Source organism: Pyxicephalus adspersus, chromosome 8 (genome assembly GCF_032062135.1).
Source record: "Pyxicephalus adspersus chromosome 8, UCB_Pads_2.0, whole genome shotgun sequence".
NCBI lineage: Eukaryota > Metazoa > Chordata > Amphibia > Anura > Pyxicephalidae > Pyxicephalus > Pyxicephalus adspersus.
Genome location: NC_092865.1, coordinates 2,414,552 through 2,430,341, shown reverse-complemented (window position 1 = coordinate 2,430,341; position 15,790 = coordinate 2,414,552). Strand labels below are relative to the sequence as shown.

Here is a 15,790-nt window from a genome sequence, read left to right as displayed (position 1 = left end):
CCCCCCCCTTCCCCGTGTGCTGACTGGCAGCATACAATTATATTACATGCAAGCCGATTAGTTTTTAAACAAAAGTTAAAGACAAATCTACAAAACAACAAATTAAAACCACAAAAAATCCTGCGATTCGTCCCTGGAGAGGAGATGCCATGAACAGGTTTGCAGTATATTTGTAGGGCGTTGGGCCTCTGTGACTGAATCGGGTGTTAGCTGAGTCCAAGTCGCTGTTTGTGCGCATGGAAGCGCGGCGGTGAATTGCCTTTAAATATCAGCGCTGCCAGACTTGACACTGAAGCCATGTAAGGCCCAGGGTGCTCATTCTGCCTCCACCCCTGCCAGTTAATGATCATCTCTACCCGCCATTAATTCCTGAACATCTTTTGCACCGCTTTACCGCACCGTTCATGCCACATGTGAAGGAAGTCTGTTATTTACTCGTGCTGTGCATCATATTGCCTGCAAGATGAAGCCATTACACTGAGGTTATTCCGGAGGTGACAGCTCATAATTGGCAATTTAACTTTATAGAACTGTGCGGCACCAGATGTGGTCACCTCTGAGGCCACAAGGAGCGGTCGTCTTAGACGCCTGGCATAATATCTGTCTGGTAAAGAGTAATAAGATGTTTACTACATCTACATTCACTCCCTGTTTGTGCAGAAGGTGAAAAATTTACACTTTCAGCAAACTACAGCAATGCTCAGACTGCTTCAACTATAACCACTAAAGTCATCAATATTTTATTTAGAGGGGCTCTGTGCTGAAACAAACAAATATTCTTCAAGTGTTTCCTCCAACAACATTCAGGAGTTTAGGTCCAGCGTGTTACTGGATCACCAGGTAAAAATAAAGGAGAAAAAAAAAACTAAAAAAGCCAAAAGGACTGGTGAGCTGCAACGCATCACATTCTGTTTCTGGGCTCAAATATATTTAATTAGAAATGTTCTTATCATTAATTTTTGGTGTTGTAAAACCTGTGTCTGTGCATATTATGTGTTTTCGTATATGTACATTGTTGTATTGTTTGGTATAACACTCAGCATTTCTCCAATACAATGTACCAGCCAACTGCCAGTGCTTGAAATGGATAGTTCAGACGTACTGCCATAGGCAGTAAACAATATGTATTGCCCCATTCCATGCCAGTTATTAGGTGGTCAGGTATAATGGGATTTAATAGGAGTGCTTTTCAACTACCTAGGTAGACAGTTGGGCATCCTTTATCTTTGTGCTCCTGCAAGGGGACCTCTGTGTTCCCGATTCAGCCCATATGCCAAAACAATGCCAGGATTGGCACTTCCTATTTTAATTTTTAAATTCAATACATAAAACAGATTTCAGCAGAGGAAGTGGCTCACTTTGACAGTGTTTTTTCTATGTTTATTCATTTTTCACCCTGATGGTCTCTGATTGACCCTGGGATTGCTCACGGACAGCTCTTCAGTATTGGTGTGCCGGAGGGCCACAACCTGGTGTAACATTTTCAAGTTAAAAAGCTAATTCTTGGACTTGTCCCTTTTCAGGTCTCCATCACCGTCAATCTATGCCTCACTAACCCTATAGCCTTGCTTTATGAACAAAGTTTTTTGCTTCCTCTGTACAGGGCCAGCTCTGGAATTGTCTGCTCAGTGCATAAACTAAAGGCAACCATTGGCATCTGGCTGTGGTTAGCCAAACATTGGGCATAGACTGGCAAATATCATTCAAGGTCAATGATTTTGAAAATATCCGCTCCTCCTCTAATCAGTTGTCTGGTTTACCAGCTGTCACTCTTCCATGTACAGGCGAGACATATCCACCCTGCTCCCAAATTTCCCAAAAAGCTTTGCACCAACATTGACCAAACTAAAATATTAGCTCATTAACGGTACTCGCTGGAAATGCATCGTCATATTCCTCACATTTCCCCTCCGCTAAATCTGCTCAGTGATGAAAGAAGCGACTCACGAATTGTGTTCCTCACTTGCTAATCTGCTCATTATACCATTCGGGAGGTCTAGGTGACACTCCAGTGTCTAAGTTCCCCCCGCTGGGCTGTCTTTACCTTTTGCATGACAGTACTTTTTTTTTTGGGTCTTCCTCCGCTGGGTATTCATTTGGCCTTGTTAAGGTGGCTTTAGCGAACATGACAGCTGACATTTTGCTGTTGAATTTGAGGTGAGCGTATTAATCCTCCTGTGAATACCTTGTAGGGAGAAAAAAAGCCGGATGATCCTTCCGCGAGAAGATTGAAGGACCCAGACAACCGCTAAAGCCCACGTAATTCTCCATAATTGGGAGAGGTGTCATTAGACGCACCTCTTATGATCTGATACAGGGAGGACGATTAGTACCTGCTGGATTTAGGTCAACACAAAACTCAGCTGTCTGCAAACACAAAATGCTCAGACAGTGAGATCTGCTAATGGAGACTCGCTGGCAGCAGCACGGGGAAAGTGAATATTCCCACCGTCTGTGGAGAAACACAAGACATAGATTCTAGCTGCTGCAGAACTACTTGGAAAGACGGGTTGGAGTGGCAACCATTATTAATGGCATGGCATTGTGAGCAAGGGTTCATTTACTAAAGGAGTGGAGAATGTTCATGCGGCATGATGTGTTCAACATTTTAGGCCTTGAATGCACAGCGGTCAAAAATTGTGTTTTTGTAGCCAACCACCAAGGCCTGAAATAAATAATTCTGACTTACTACCATAGGCGGTATGTGGCTTAATGGTTAAAAAACATGGCTGATCGAGTTCCATAGTCAGTTGATAGGTGGTCAGGTTACAATGAGGGTCAATAGGAATTCTTTGCAACAGCCTAGGAAGAACCCCTTGTGCTCCTGCAAGCAGACTTCTGTGTTCCCAGCTCTGCCCATGTGCCACAGCAATACCAGAGAAGGGTTGGCATTCCTATGTTTAATTTTTAACATTCGTTTACATAATACAAATTTTAGCAGAGCAAGGCTACATACACACTTCAGATGATTCTCGTCTGATAACCACCTCAGGGCTGATATCGGACGAGAATCTGGTGTGTGTACAGCACTCGTCCAATGTTGTTCATGGATCCGTCCTGGCGGATGTAAGTGAAGGGGAGAGAGCACAGTGGGGTGCCGCTCCGTCGTTCTCCCCCTCCTCTCTCCATAGAGCAGAACAGCGAAGTATGTACAACACTCGCTCATTCATCTTTCAGTCTTTTATTATTGGAAAGGATTGTGAAAGATCCTTTCCAATGACAATTATTGTATGAGTGTATGCAGCCTAAGTGATACACCATCACTGTTTTATTTTTTTACATATTACGTTCTGAAGAGAACAAATCACTCTTTGCAGCATATTTTAGGTTCAAACCAGTAGTGAAAGTCTTGGTGCAATTACAGATGGGTAAAAAAACTTACATTTGGAGAACATGCTGCACAAAGCTCCATTTAGTGTTGTCCACAGCTGTTTTTTTGGACTTAAGACAACAGTGTTCTGATGTGTCCTGCCAAGGGATGCAACTAAAAAAACAGGAAAGAAAAACATTTAGACATTAACTATGGAATCTTTAAGTTTGTCTGGAACTTTTTTATAAAGTGGACCTGTCTATCAATAAGTCTGCATGAATATTGTAATGACATGTCACAGATTAGTCATTTATATTTTCACCATTTATTGTAACATAGTAGCAAATCACAAGGTCAGTGTCTACAGCAAGTGTTATTATGTGTAGGCATTTGTATACATGGCCTAAAACTGCACCAGGATTCACATGATTGTGCCGGCGCCACAATCCAGGAAGTAGATGGTGACCCTGGATGATGCCTGAACAAAATGGCTTTATCCTACTGGAAAGAAAAGCAGATGATGGCATTGTCAGGGGGAGTGCTGTGATCCCTCTGAGAGGTAATAATACCTGGAAATGTCACACTGACTTATTGCTTTACATTCATGGAATCACCCAAAAAAAATTGTCCACATTAGAAGCACTTTCTTCCATATTCCATAACATTGCTTTGTGATCCGTCCAGCTTTAAACCTCCCTATTGTTCCATATTCTAGCAGGCATGCAGTGGCTGTGCACACATTGGATTATAGGGTGTAAATGATATTATCTGGGATGGATTCTAATATTTGTGTTATGAGCGGGCAGCACCACAATCCCTGTGCAATAAGGTGAACTGTGGCTATGTGGCTGCCCAGGAACAAAACGAATCTTGAAAAGGTTTATAGGGAAGAAGGCAGAGCGTGCAATATGCCATACATATCCAGCTCAGTGTAGGCTAGGGAATAATTCCTCCTTGGTTTTGGAATTTATCATTCACTGCAATATCGCCAATAAAACATAGATGTGTGCTGTCTCTTCTGCCTGTTGTGGATCTCCAGCTTTGCCTGCTGATTACTGGGAACAAAAGTTATCGCTGTGCAAAAGCAGAAAAAAATAAATAAATTGTGGAGAGATGAAAGGGAGAGGGTTAAAGATATAGAAGGTAGGTAAAGAGAACCTCTCACTAAAATTCTGGCCAAATCCAAAATCACCTATAGGGAAAAAAATCAGCTGTAAAGAGTTGCTAGGAATAAACTTACCTGTCTGGGCGTGACGTCACCGTCCTTCCAGGTAGAGTACAGTGTGAGGCTGAAAGTTGCAATGGCATCAGAAAATACGTTAATGCATTCTAAAATCACCTAGATTATAAGCTCTTCAGGTCAAGGTCCTCTTCTCCTCCTGTGTCACTGTCTGTATCTGTCTGTCATTTGCAAGCCCTATTTATTGTACAGCGCTGCGTAATATGTTGGCGCTGTATAAATTCTGTTTAATAATAATAATAAGCTCATGAGATTTAATCAGTTCTGCATTTCATTATAAGGACAGTGGCGTTATCCTCACCTAGGTGCAACAGGTGGACTATGGGGGTAATGGGGTCATTCTAACTTTACCGACATATAGTAGGTGATTTGGAGAGGGCGCCCAGCCAATGTAAGTGAACCTTCTATTTGAATGGAAGGTTTGCTTTAAAGCCTGGGAACTCCAGCCTGCTTTCCTTCTGTTTGGGGAGAGTTACATTTTCCATCAGGTTTTTCCATTTCTATTTAAGACCCCCACTAGGGAGCTTTTCCCTCACTTCCTGTCCCTGTGACACCAGAACAAGTAATTGTAACCAAAACAGGTACAGACAAACATTCCCATCATTTCATTTATGGTGGGGAATGTAACTTTTCTCCATAATACCCAAAGCAAAATATAACAAATGTCAAAACTCATTTAGAAAGCAATGTACCATGTACCTTGTCAGGACTCCTTATTGACCAATAGGTCTGCCCCTGCCATTCCTGGTTTTCTATGCAAAAGGCTAACATAAAGACTGATCCAGGTACTCATACTAGCTGCATTCAGAAACACATTTCATGACTTTGTAACAAATACAATACTACATTATTCGGCGTGTTTTATATCTGGCTGGGAGTTGGCTTTAGCGGAAGGGTGCAGATTTTTCCTTTAAATCATTTAGCACGGCTCAATGGTTTGATACAGCTGTGAAGTTAACAACCGGAAAGCTCCTTGTCAATCAGCTGTTTCCTGCTCTGCTTAATATTGATCTCCTGAAGGTGAAAGTTCCACTTTTTATGGCCATTTGTTGGTTTGAAGTGTAATGATTGCCTCTGTTTCTGTGAATTCTGCCATTGTCCCTTTTCCTGCCATGGAAGCAGCAGTCTCTATTGGTCCCTTGTGGCTTGGAAAGGCCATGTCTGCTATTGGCACCACTGGCTGTCCGACCATTGGAAATATTAACAAACTGGACTGGAGGGCTTATCGGGTTAGAGCAGGCATGGGTACACTACAGCCCACATATGGCCTGTTTGGGCTTTTTAATCTCCCCCCTTTTCCATGTAATTTTATTATTATTACACAGTATTTATAGTGCTAACATATTACGCAGTGCTGTACAAATTCCATAGCCATGGAACTAGCTGTCCCTCAAAGGAGCTCACAATCCAATGTCCCTACCATAGTCATATGTCTTTATTACAGCCTCAGATCAATTTGGGAGGGAAGACAATTAACCTAACTGTATGTTTTTGGGATATGGGAGGAACCTGGAGTACCCGGAGGAAACCCAAACACAGGGAGAACCAGCAAACTCCATGCAGATAGTGCCTTCATTTAAACCTGGGACCTAGCACTGCAAAGGCTGGAGTGCTAACCACTGAGCCACCATGCTCCCCTTATATCAGTTCATACCAACACTCTTCATCCATCTGACACTGTCCCGGCCCGTCTGTCAAATTTTAAAATTCATTGTGGCCCCTGAGCCATAAAGATTGCCCACCCCTAGGTTATAGTCTTTTGGGTTACCTGCTTTTCCTAAAGCAACACCTTTTGTTTGGGAGATCTGCCATTACCTGTTGAATGTACAGATTGAATTGGTTTGCCTGCTGCACACAATGCCATATATAACATCCAGATTCAGGAACACATGCTACATGAGAATATTAATTAATGAACACATACCGGTAACTGGATTAAATGGTGATGTCTTCTATCTGCTGGAGGCCAATCCCTTTTTTTAATAAAATGTAAAATTCTGCATCGAATGGTAATGTTAATTACATATGAGTGATAGTAATCCAATTTGACTTATTTTGGGATGTGTTTGTGTACGTTGCATCTGCAGGAGAGGACCACCATAGTAATAAAAACGCCAGGCCGCGTCTATCACCTAATATCCACTTTTGGTTTAATTAGCTTGAGCGCTGAGGATGAACACGGAGCGCCACCGAGCTGACTGCCCACCCGTATGATTCCCTATCACCATTAGTTAAACCGCCACATATGATTTCCGTCTAAACAGCAGATTATAAATAGAGCGGCACACGGAGGAGCCAGCGTTTTCACACCTATTTTGGCAGCTATCTATGAAGTCGGTACAAGGGTTAATGATTGTTTTTCCTAATACACAAGTGTGGAATAAATCCGGCAAATCCAGCATCTGAAGCCAAGTGTGAAAATGTTTAAATGGAGACTAAAAGAAAAAAAAGCTGCAAAAGACTCTAGGGAAAAACATTGCAGAATTAAAACAAATGAAGAACATTGATAGGGCGGTATTATTAATCAAAAGAAAAAAAAAGAAATATTTTCAGTTTGACGAACTCTGGCTCTGATATAAAAGCAGTGCAGCCTGACGGAGCATTAGAGTACCAACATTTGGGTGATTTAAGCTTTGCTAATGTGAAGGGAATTATTTTGTTTTTACAATTGTTTCATAAGATACGATTCAATGCCATTAAAGGAAATGTAAAAGTCTATTTAAATTTTAGATAAACAAGTCACAGGGATCACCTTGATGAAAAATCCAATGTGCATGGAAGCTGAAATCTGGGCAGAACAAATACCAAGCACAGGAGCCCCGCATATTATCATTCGGATGTTCTATGTGTATTTCTTCCAGCTCTGTGCTGGCGCCTGCAGGTATTTCCAATAATACAGACCAGTCACTGTTGTCCTCCCTCCTCAGAATGACTGGTCTTGTATCCCCCCTAAATAGGTTTCTGCATCCCATAGTCGTACCCCATGGGTACCTTCCACAGTCTGAGCCATATGCAGCACAGTGGTGATGTCTCCACTACTTTTACAAGCTATTATCCATTTCTGCAACAGCATTTGGTGTATTTTAGGTGGATTTATATCCATTCTGACTAATAAAGGTTATATTTGAAATTTGCATTTATTTGAGCAAGGCATGCCATAATGCACCACCTATTGCATGAAGCATGATTGTGTGTCACGTCAAGTGTAATGTTTGTCCAACACATTTCCTGCTGATGCTACTAAGCCTGGAATTTGTTATGGATAAATATTATAAAAGTTCGGGTGATCTGAGAATGGAGATTTATAGAAAGTGTTTGTCAATTCCATTACTTCTTGATAAACATATGAAGGTGTCAGAGCTGCTAATTGGCATAATAATCGCTCCCCGATAGTCAGGTAGCCCAAATATTTACCATACATTTATATTTGGACTTTTATGCTGAATTTTCACAGATTCATATTCATAAAGTGGTTGGGACATTAGATTGCGAGCCCTATTGAGGGACAGCTAGTGACATGACTATGGACTTTGTACATTGCTGCGTAATATGATGGCGCTATATAAATACTGTGTAATAATAATAATCAAGTGACCACTGATGAGCAGTCATGTGTCCCATTGCTTTGCTGCAGATCAGCATTGTGACGCTGCATATAATGCCACTGAAATCTATTCTGTAATGAATACTGCCAATTCTCTGATCATCATTTTCATATTATTATCCAGGTCAGGTGTCTTAATGGCTGAAAATGCGGCATGCCTTAGGCTTTTCCTTATGATTGTCCATGTCCGGGCTAATCCAATTTTCTTGTTTGTTGAGGAATATTTTAGACAAGCAGCTAATAGTTACATTGTGTCAGCAGAGTTGGCCTCCAAATCCCGTTATTTGTTAGAAGGCAGCGGTTGTGATTCCTTGCGCTGTGGGCTGACTTTTCACTTGACAAATTGGATAAAGTTTAAGTAAATGACCCTCTTTTCTCTGCCATGAATGGAGCCACCGAAGGAGATGTTTTCTTTTTATTCCAGAAATGAGCAGATTTTTTTTTTTGCTATTTATTCATTATTTCAGAATGATAGGAAAAGCTCAGTGTGGTGGACCGGGACCCTGACAGCGTTTCCTTTATGGAAATCATTTGGGTTATAAAACAGGTTTATTTTGCTATTCTCTGGCTGCCCTCTCCTCCTCCCTGGCGGTCAGTAAGGATGTAATTTTCTCCTTCCCCCAGAAATTGACCTAGATAACAAGTAACCTGTAGCAGTGGGAGAGCTCAGGATGCTGTGGGCTCTATCTTGCAACTAGTCGGCCGTAATCCTTTTCTTGGCTTCACAATGCAGAGCTCGTAGTGGGAGGAGGGCATCTCTTTTGTAACTTTTCTGAGGTCTCTCGGTGGCTGGGGTCATTTGTCTGGCTGTTAAGGGAGCAGTGAGGAGTCACAGCACATTCTTTACTGCCTGTCATCCACAATGGAGTGGTAGCAGCCATTTATTCAGGGGGGAGAGACTGATTGTCAATGGCTATTCTTCCTGTGATGTAAAGGATTCTCTTTTCCACCATTATTTGATTCTTCTTCTTTTGTACTTCTTTTATTTTGAAAGTGTCCATTCTGTAACATTTCACTAACCCCCGTTTGGTCTTCTTTTCCCCATTTTATTATGTTTTTGTCTTTTCTCTCCTCATACTTTATTTTTTGTATCTCATTATCTCTCTTCTCTTTGTCTTCCCCTTCTCTCCTCTCTTCTCTACCTCTTTCCTCATATCTCCTTTGCTTTCCTCTTCCTATTCTTTTAATTGCCTTTTCTTGTTTCTCCATTTTTTTCTTTTCTTTTCTATCACTTGCAGTATTCTCCCTAGAAATGTATTTTGGGCTGGGTGGGAAGGAGCTGTAGGCAGGTGGTGGCCCTATATTGTGACCCAACTTTTCAGTAACCATCCGAAAACAGCTTGGTGGTTGCTAAAAAATGCTGGGTGGTGCACGCAACTAAAAGGGGCTGGGGAGAACACGGGATTATCTTGTCTCTTCTCTATTGCCTCACCTTTCCTCTCTGCTCTCTCTATATTATTAATATTATTATTATTATTATTATTATTAATAAACAGGATTTATATAGCTCCAACACATTACGCAGCGCTGTACATTAAATAGGGGTAGCAAGTAACAGACAGTGACACCGGAGGAGGAGAGGACCCTGCCCGGAATGCTTTTCCATTTCCTCACACTTTGTGAACTGTTTCCTGCATTCAGATTGCAACAATTTCCAGAAGGCTGGACGCGTGCCTGGGACCCCTGTGCTGCCTCTTTTACATTTCTATTTAAACCAGTAGATATTTATGTTACCAAGACATTTGCTATGATGCTAATGTTTCTAGAAAATTGATTGGCCAGCTTTATTCCTGGGTCAAACCGATAACGTAATCTGTGCCTCAATTTATTGGTTCATTGTACGGTATTAAAATATTATCTCCTGCGCAGAATTCCTGTCCTTGGATGATATTTAATCAGTGTTGTGGAACAAGGCAATAAGCAAATACCACAACAGGTTGTACAAAACAGATGGTATCTGAAGAAAAGGCCAGAGTCATCTTAACAACAGTTTTTTTTAAACATTATGTTACAAAAAAATCTCATTCTGGCATCATGCGAGCCAGTGTGCTGTCTGTGCAAGACAAGTCTATCTCTGAGAGCCCCATTTCTATTGATGGAAGCCAGAAACACGAGCGGTAGGGATGAGGTTTGGTGTTCCTGTGAAAAGCAGACAAAGACATAAAGAGTAAACATGGGCTTTGCTTTCAGGGTGGACAGAAAGAAATGGAAAAGTGGTGGAGTTTGGTGTTCATATCGAAGGCAGCCAAGGACACAAGGAGTTGTAATGGGGTTTGGCATCCTTCTAAAAGGCAGCCAGAGATACAAAGTGTTTATTTTCATGTGGAAGGCACTCATGGAGGTGGGAATGAGGTTTGGTGTAATCATAAAAGACAGCCAGGAGTGTGGAGTGTGGTTGGGCTTTGGTGTTCCTGTAAATTGCAAACAGGGGCAATGTAAAGTGGTGGGGTTTTGGTATTTAAATTGCCATTCCAACCTTGCTTCCAGTCCTATACCCTGGTACCTCACTGAATCTGCTCATCATTGCTTAACCTTTTCCCTTGTCATACTCTACTTCCTGTCTTATCCTTTCACATACTGATGAATCTACCTGCATCACTTGTCTGACCTTTTCTTTCCCTCCCTAACTTTACTTTCCATCCTGTAACAGACAGCTGCATCTTTCTTCTTTTGCATTGCCAACTCAACTTTGCTATACAGTCTCATCCCACTAGCCCTGTTTGGGTGTTTGCTGGGTGTCTGCAATCAGGTATTATCCAGCAGCACAATGTCCTCCCCTTCAGAGGCTTTGCAGAAGGCCAGGCTAGTTCTTAGACCTACTGCCTTAGTTTTACACTTAGTGCACATCAAACTGTTAATGCCCTAAAGTCTTCCAGATTTTCCTATTGTCCCAGTTTAACGCAATCTTGACAGGTTCAATGTTCCTGTAGAAGTCAGCCAGGAACACAAGGAGAATGGTTGAGGTTTGATGTTCCTCCTCAAAGTGGCCAGGAGCACAAAGATTATGACTGGTGTGTGGTGACCCTGTAGAAGGCAGCCAGTAACATTACGCTCCAGTATGGAGTTCCCATTGTAGGTAACCAGGCATACAAGAAGTATGAATGGGTTTTAGCGATACCATAGAGGGCAATATGACTGACAAGGAGCAGTGTTAGGGCTTGGTGTTCTCTTACAAGGCAAGGAGTGACAAAAGGCCTGATTTAATAAAGCTGTCCAAAACTGGTGAAGATAGAATATCGGAGGAGAACCTGAGTCATCAAGCCAGCCTTGAATGAATCTGGTCCAGGATTGATAACATTTGTCAACTAATAGCAAAATATTTTTAAGAAATCCAATCCAGGTTTGCTAGATCACTGGTTTTCTCCCAAGATAGTCTATCTTCTCCAGTCTTGGAGAGCTGTATTAAGTCTGGCTCAGGCAACAGGAACACAAGGAGCAAAGTTGGGTAATCTCCAAGAAGGCAAGCAGGGACAGAAGGAATGGGGTTGGGTTTGGTGTTCCCGAGTAGGCTGCAGGGACACAAGGAGGAGGGTTGGGTGTTAGTGGTCTCGAAGAAGGCAACCAGTGACATGAAGAGTGGGGTTGGAGGTTGGTGTTCCCCTAGAAAGCAACAGGGGCAAAATGAGCAGGTATGGAAGTTGGTGCTCCCCTAGAAGGCAACCAAGGACAGAAGAAGCAGGGTTGGGGTTTGGTGTTTCCGAAAAAGGCAACCGAGAAAACATGGAGCAGTGTTGGGGTTTAGTGTTCTTCTAGAATTGAACCAATGACATTAGGAGTAGGATTGGAAGGTAATGTTTCCAAAGAGGGACACAAGGAGCATGGTTGGGTGTTGGTGTTGCCTTAGGAGGCAACCAAGAACATGTGGAGCATTGTTGCAGTTTAGTGTTTCCAGGTAGCCAGGAACACAAGGAACAGATTTGGTGTTGCCCTAGAAGGCAAATGAGAACACATTCCGCAGAGTTTTGGTTTATGTAACCCTAGCACACAGCCAGGAACCCCCAAGGGAGCAATGTTGGGATTTGGTGATACTGTAGAAAGAAGCCAGGTGGAATTTAAGTTCAGAGCTTAAAGAAAAAAACATAAAACTTCAGCAAACTTATATAATGCATTTTTTAATATTATCAGCATTTTTGATAATTATACTCAAATATTTTCTAATAATTATATAGTTCTGATTTAGAAATATATTATTATTAAGAAATGATTAGAATATAATTATCGGTGTAGTGTTGGCAGCTTGTGTGTGCTCCCTTCACAGAGTTCACGGATGATGTGTCTCATTATTATTGTTAAACTATTATTAGAATATAATTATTTTTATAATCTTAGCAGCCCGGATAGGACTTCTGCCCATGCTGCATAACTTAGCAAGAATTATTATTATTTTATCGTTTTTTTAATGATTAGAATACAGTTATAATTGTGATAGCAAATGAGTAATTAGTAATCCTGAACAGTTTTTACAGTTCATATGGTTTATTGTTTTGGCCTTTTAAGTTATTTAAGATGAATGGTGATTGTTATGACCGAAATATCCGCAGAGATCTGTTTGGATGATTCAGTTTATAAAATCATTTGGCCAATAATGAAAACATGATTGTATTGGAAAAGGACAGCTGGTGGCAAACTGGGTTATTCCTACACCAGTTTTCAACCAAAATAACATGGGGGATCCCTTTATATGACTTTCAGGTCTTCAGGGAACGCCTTATACATTTACTATATCCACAGCTCACAATACATTGGTGTGGGGGTCAGTGGGAAGAATTCCTCTTACATTGCTGGCCATTGGGAAGAATGGCACCCTTACAGATAGCCAAAAAGATCATTGGGGTCACTTACACTGACCTGAGAGGTGCAAACTGCCCATTGCTCAAGGAACCTCTAGCGCCCTCTAGAGGAACCTTGGATGTGAAGCACTGATATAGAGCTTCTGAATACCATGGAGGAGCCAGTCATCTTTGTAATCACCAAATCATTCTCAATGTTATAATAAGTAAAGCCAAAACCTAGGTCTGTTTTAATATGCAGGAAATTATTTTAATTTGTAATTGTAATTTGAATTCAGGGTCTCTGCCAGCCTCTATGAGCCTGTTTGTCTATGGAATCCAGGTAAGTCCTGTACACAGATATATTGCAATGGCTGTGATTTTTGTTTAGCTGCGGCTTGAAATGTTAATGTATATTTTTCATACAGCAAGATAATAAAACAATCCGGTGTAGCAATTATATTGTACATTGTATCATTTTTTCAGGGCATTTTTTCTTTAAACCTTAGAGTGATCATTTAGGTTTTTGTGTAGTCTGTAAAGTACTTTTATCCATTTCATGATATAATTATTTGGCTTGAAAGTGCAGGTCAGGGCTTAGATCTGTAATCAATAGGCCTGGATCTGTATTCTCGGTAATAAGACGCCAAGAAGAAGCTCATTATCTATGTATGAAATGTATAAGCAGAGCCGGGATAACATATAGATAGAGAGCCTATAATTACAATGTAATATTTATACTGGCACCTCCATAGCAGCATCTTCAGGACGAGGGTCAGACCCGGCAAAATAAAAATATCTGCAGGAGGATTTCTGTCAAAAGCTGTAAAGATGGCGGCTAGTAGGGCTCACGCGAAGATTTGGGAACAAGTTAGCTGCTCTTTTACTGTATCACAACTAATGTGATGTATTGATATGAGTTGTCAATTGTCTTTTTTTTTGTGATAATAGTCTATACATTCTGTTTTACGGGGGGGGGGGATACATGCAGAGTACACTGGCGCTCTGCCATGGAAGCAGAGGTCTCTCTACAGATGTAAAACGTGCCCCGTGCTGAATTAAGCTCCATACAAGACTCTAGAATTCCATCACCCAATGCAAACATCCATGATTGGGTAAAATCTTAGGTGTAAATCTAGCATCTGTACAGCTGTCCTTCAGTGATGTTGGATTCCTAAATAACCGGAAGCTGAGAACCATTGCTGTTCACAATGGTGGAGGATGCAGCGGAGTGCCTACTACTTCTCCCCCCTCCTCTATAGAATTAACATCCTTGTACAGCTTTTGTTTGCTCCTACTATTTCTGCAAATGTGTGTATGTAGCTTTAGACCTAGAACAGTCCAATCTGCAAAGATCATTCTTCCAGCTGATTGGAGAGCTCTGCCTTTTAGGGAGTGTTACCAACGTTTGCAGAGAGACCACTGCTTCCCTACGGATGACCTCTACAGAATGCTGGCTATTCTATTCAGACTGAGGCTGCTTTTTAAAGAAGCAAATGGTAAAATTTGACACACCTTTGTTTTGGATAGATAAATTGGACTTTACTGGCCAGGTCAGCATATTCTGCACCATTCCAGCACTCAGTGACTACATATCTGACCAATCATTTCCTAATGCCTGGACTGCTTTAACCCTTCTCTGTGTCCTTGGTACCCAACCTGCATGTCCTCGTCACATTCCTCTATTCTGTTATTAGATTATCTCTGCAGTTGGAATTATTGCAGAATAACCACACAACACATAATTAAAATAGATTTTTAGCAAAACATTTACGCACTGCGCTTCAGAGCTGACAATCAAAAGTTCCGCTGCAATCGGCCTACCGCCCGCCTCCCGTTCCTGCGGGCCGCACTCACCCCTTTAATCACACGTTGTATCCAGATATCGATTGTTTGTGTATTTGTATTGAACACTGTCAGAAGGACGCACAGTCAAATAATATGCAGCCTCCGTGCCTTATAATCAAAGAATAATAGTAATGAAAGTTCAGCAAAATCACAATGATTAAGTGGTGAGAGTGAAATGAGAGGAAACCGCAGCACAAAGCAAAGCAAACCAGAGTTCTGGTGTACCGCGCAATGTCATACAAGGGAAATAAAATATCCGATTAACTTATGATGAGTTAATAACCAAATCATTGAGCCTGATTTATTAAAGCTCTCCAAGGAGAGGATACACTTCTATCTGTGAAACTGGGTGATCCAGGAAACCTGGAATGGATTTCTTAATAGTAATTTGCTATTTGTTAGTAAATGTTTTCAGTCCTGGACCAGAATCATTCCAGGTTTGCTGGATCACCCAGGTTCAAAGTGTATCCTGTCAAGTCTTGGAGAGCTTTAACAACCCTGGCGGTATGATTATTTTAGTATTTTTAAATGTCAAAGCGGTACATTTGACATACACACTGGGGAAGCAAGGCCAGGGGACACATATGCCAGACATCGCCAAAGGGACGCACATGCCGGCCGGGCATTGCCAAGGGAACACAGATGCTGGTCCGGCATCGCCGGAGGACGCCGTGGGCTCATGGGGACCAGGTAAGACCTCAATTCCACCCCGAATGTTGCTCGGGGTTACTGCTTTTTGTAATGACCTTGAGCCACACTCGGGGGGTACCACCATGAAGGTCAATAAATTAGGCCCATTGTTCAAATGAAACATTCCTCCTTAGTAGAATCTGTTAGGGGTCTGATAGGTAGGGGCTTTATATTGTAACTCCAGCCCTATAGTGTATGTCAATGGGGAGTGGTAAAGCATTGGGGATTTCTATTACTACTTTAGGGGGGCTATGTGAGTATTTCCCCTCTCACCTTGTGATACAAAGTTACAGTGTTGCACTCTGATGATAGAGGAATAAAAAACTGGG

At 41.6% G+C, this 15,790-nt stretch overlaps 1 protein-coding gene and 1 long non-coding RNA gene across 4 annotated transcripts in view; one reads left to right on the top strand and one right to left on the bottom strand.

The window, feature by feature from the left end:
• Nucleotides 1-3,486, bottom strand: part of LOC140336267 (uncharacterized) — a 7,062-nt gene extending 3,576 nt beyond the window's left edge. The window contains exon 1 of the long non-coding RNA XR_011921861.1: nucleotides 3,383-3,486. This is a non-coding gene — a long non-coding RNA (uncharacterized lncRNA). The remainder of the gene's footprint in view (nucleotides 1-3,382) is intronic.
• The window catches only part of PTPRF (protein tyrosine phosphatase receptor type F), a 552,192-nt gene that overhangs the window by 315,216 nt on the left and 221,186 nt on the right, over nucleotides 1-15,790 (top strand). The window lies entirely within an intron of this gene.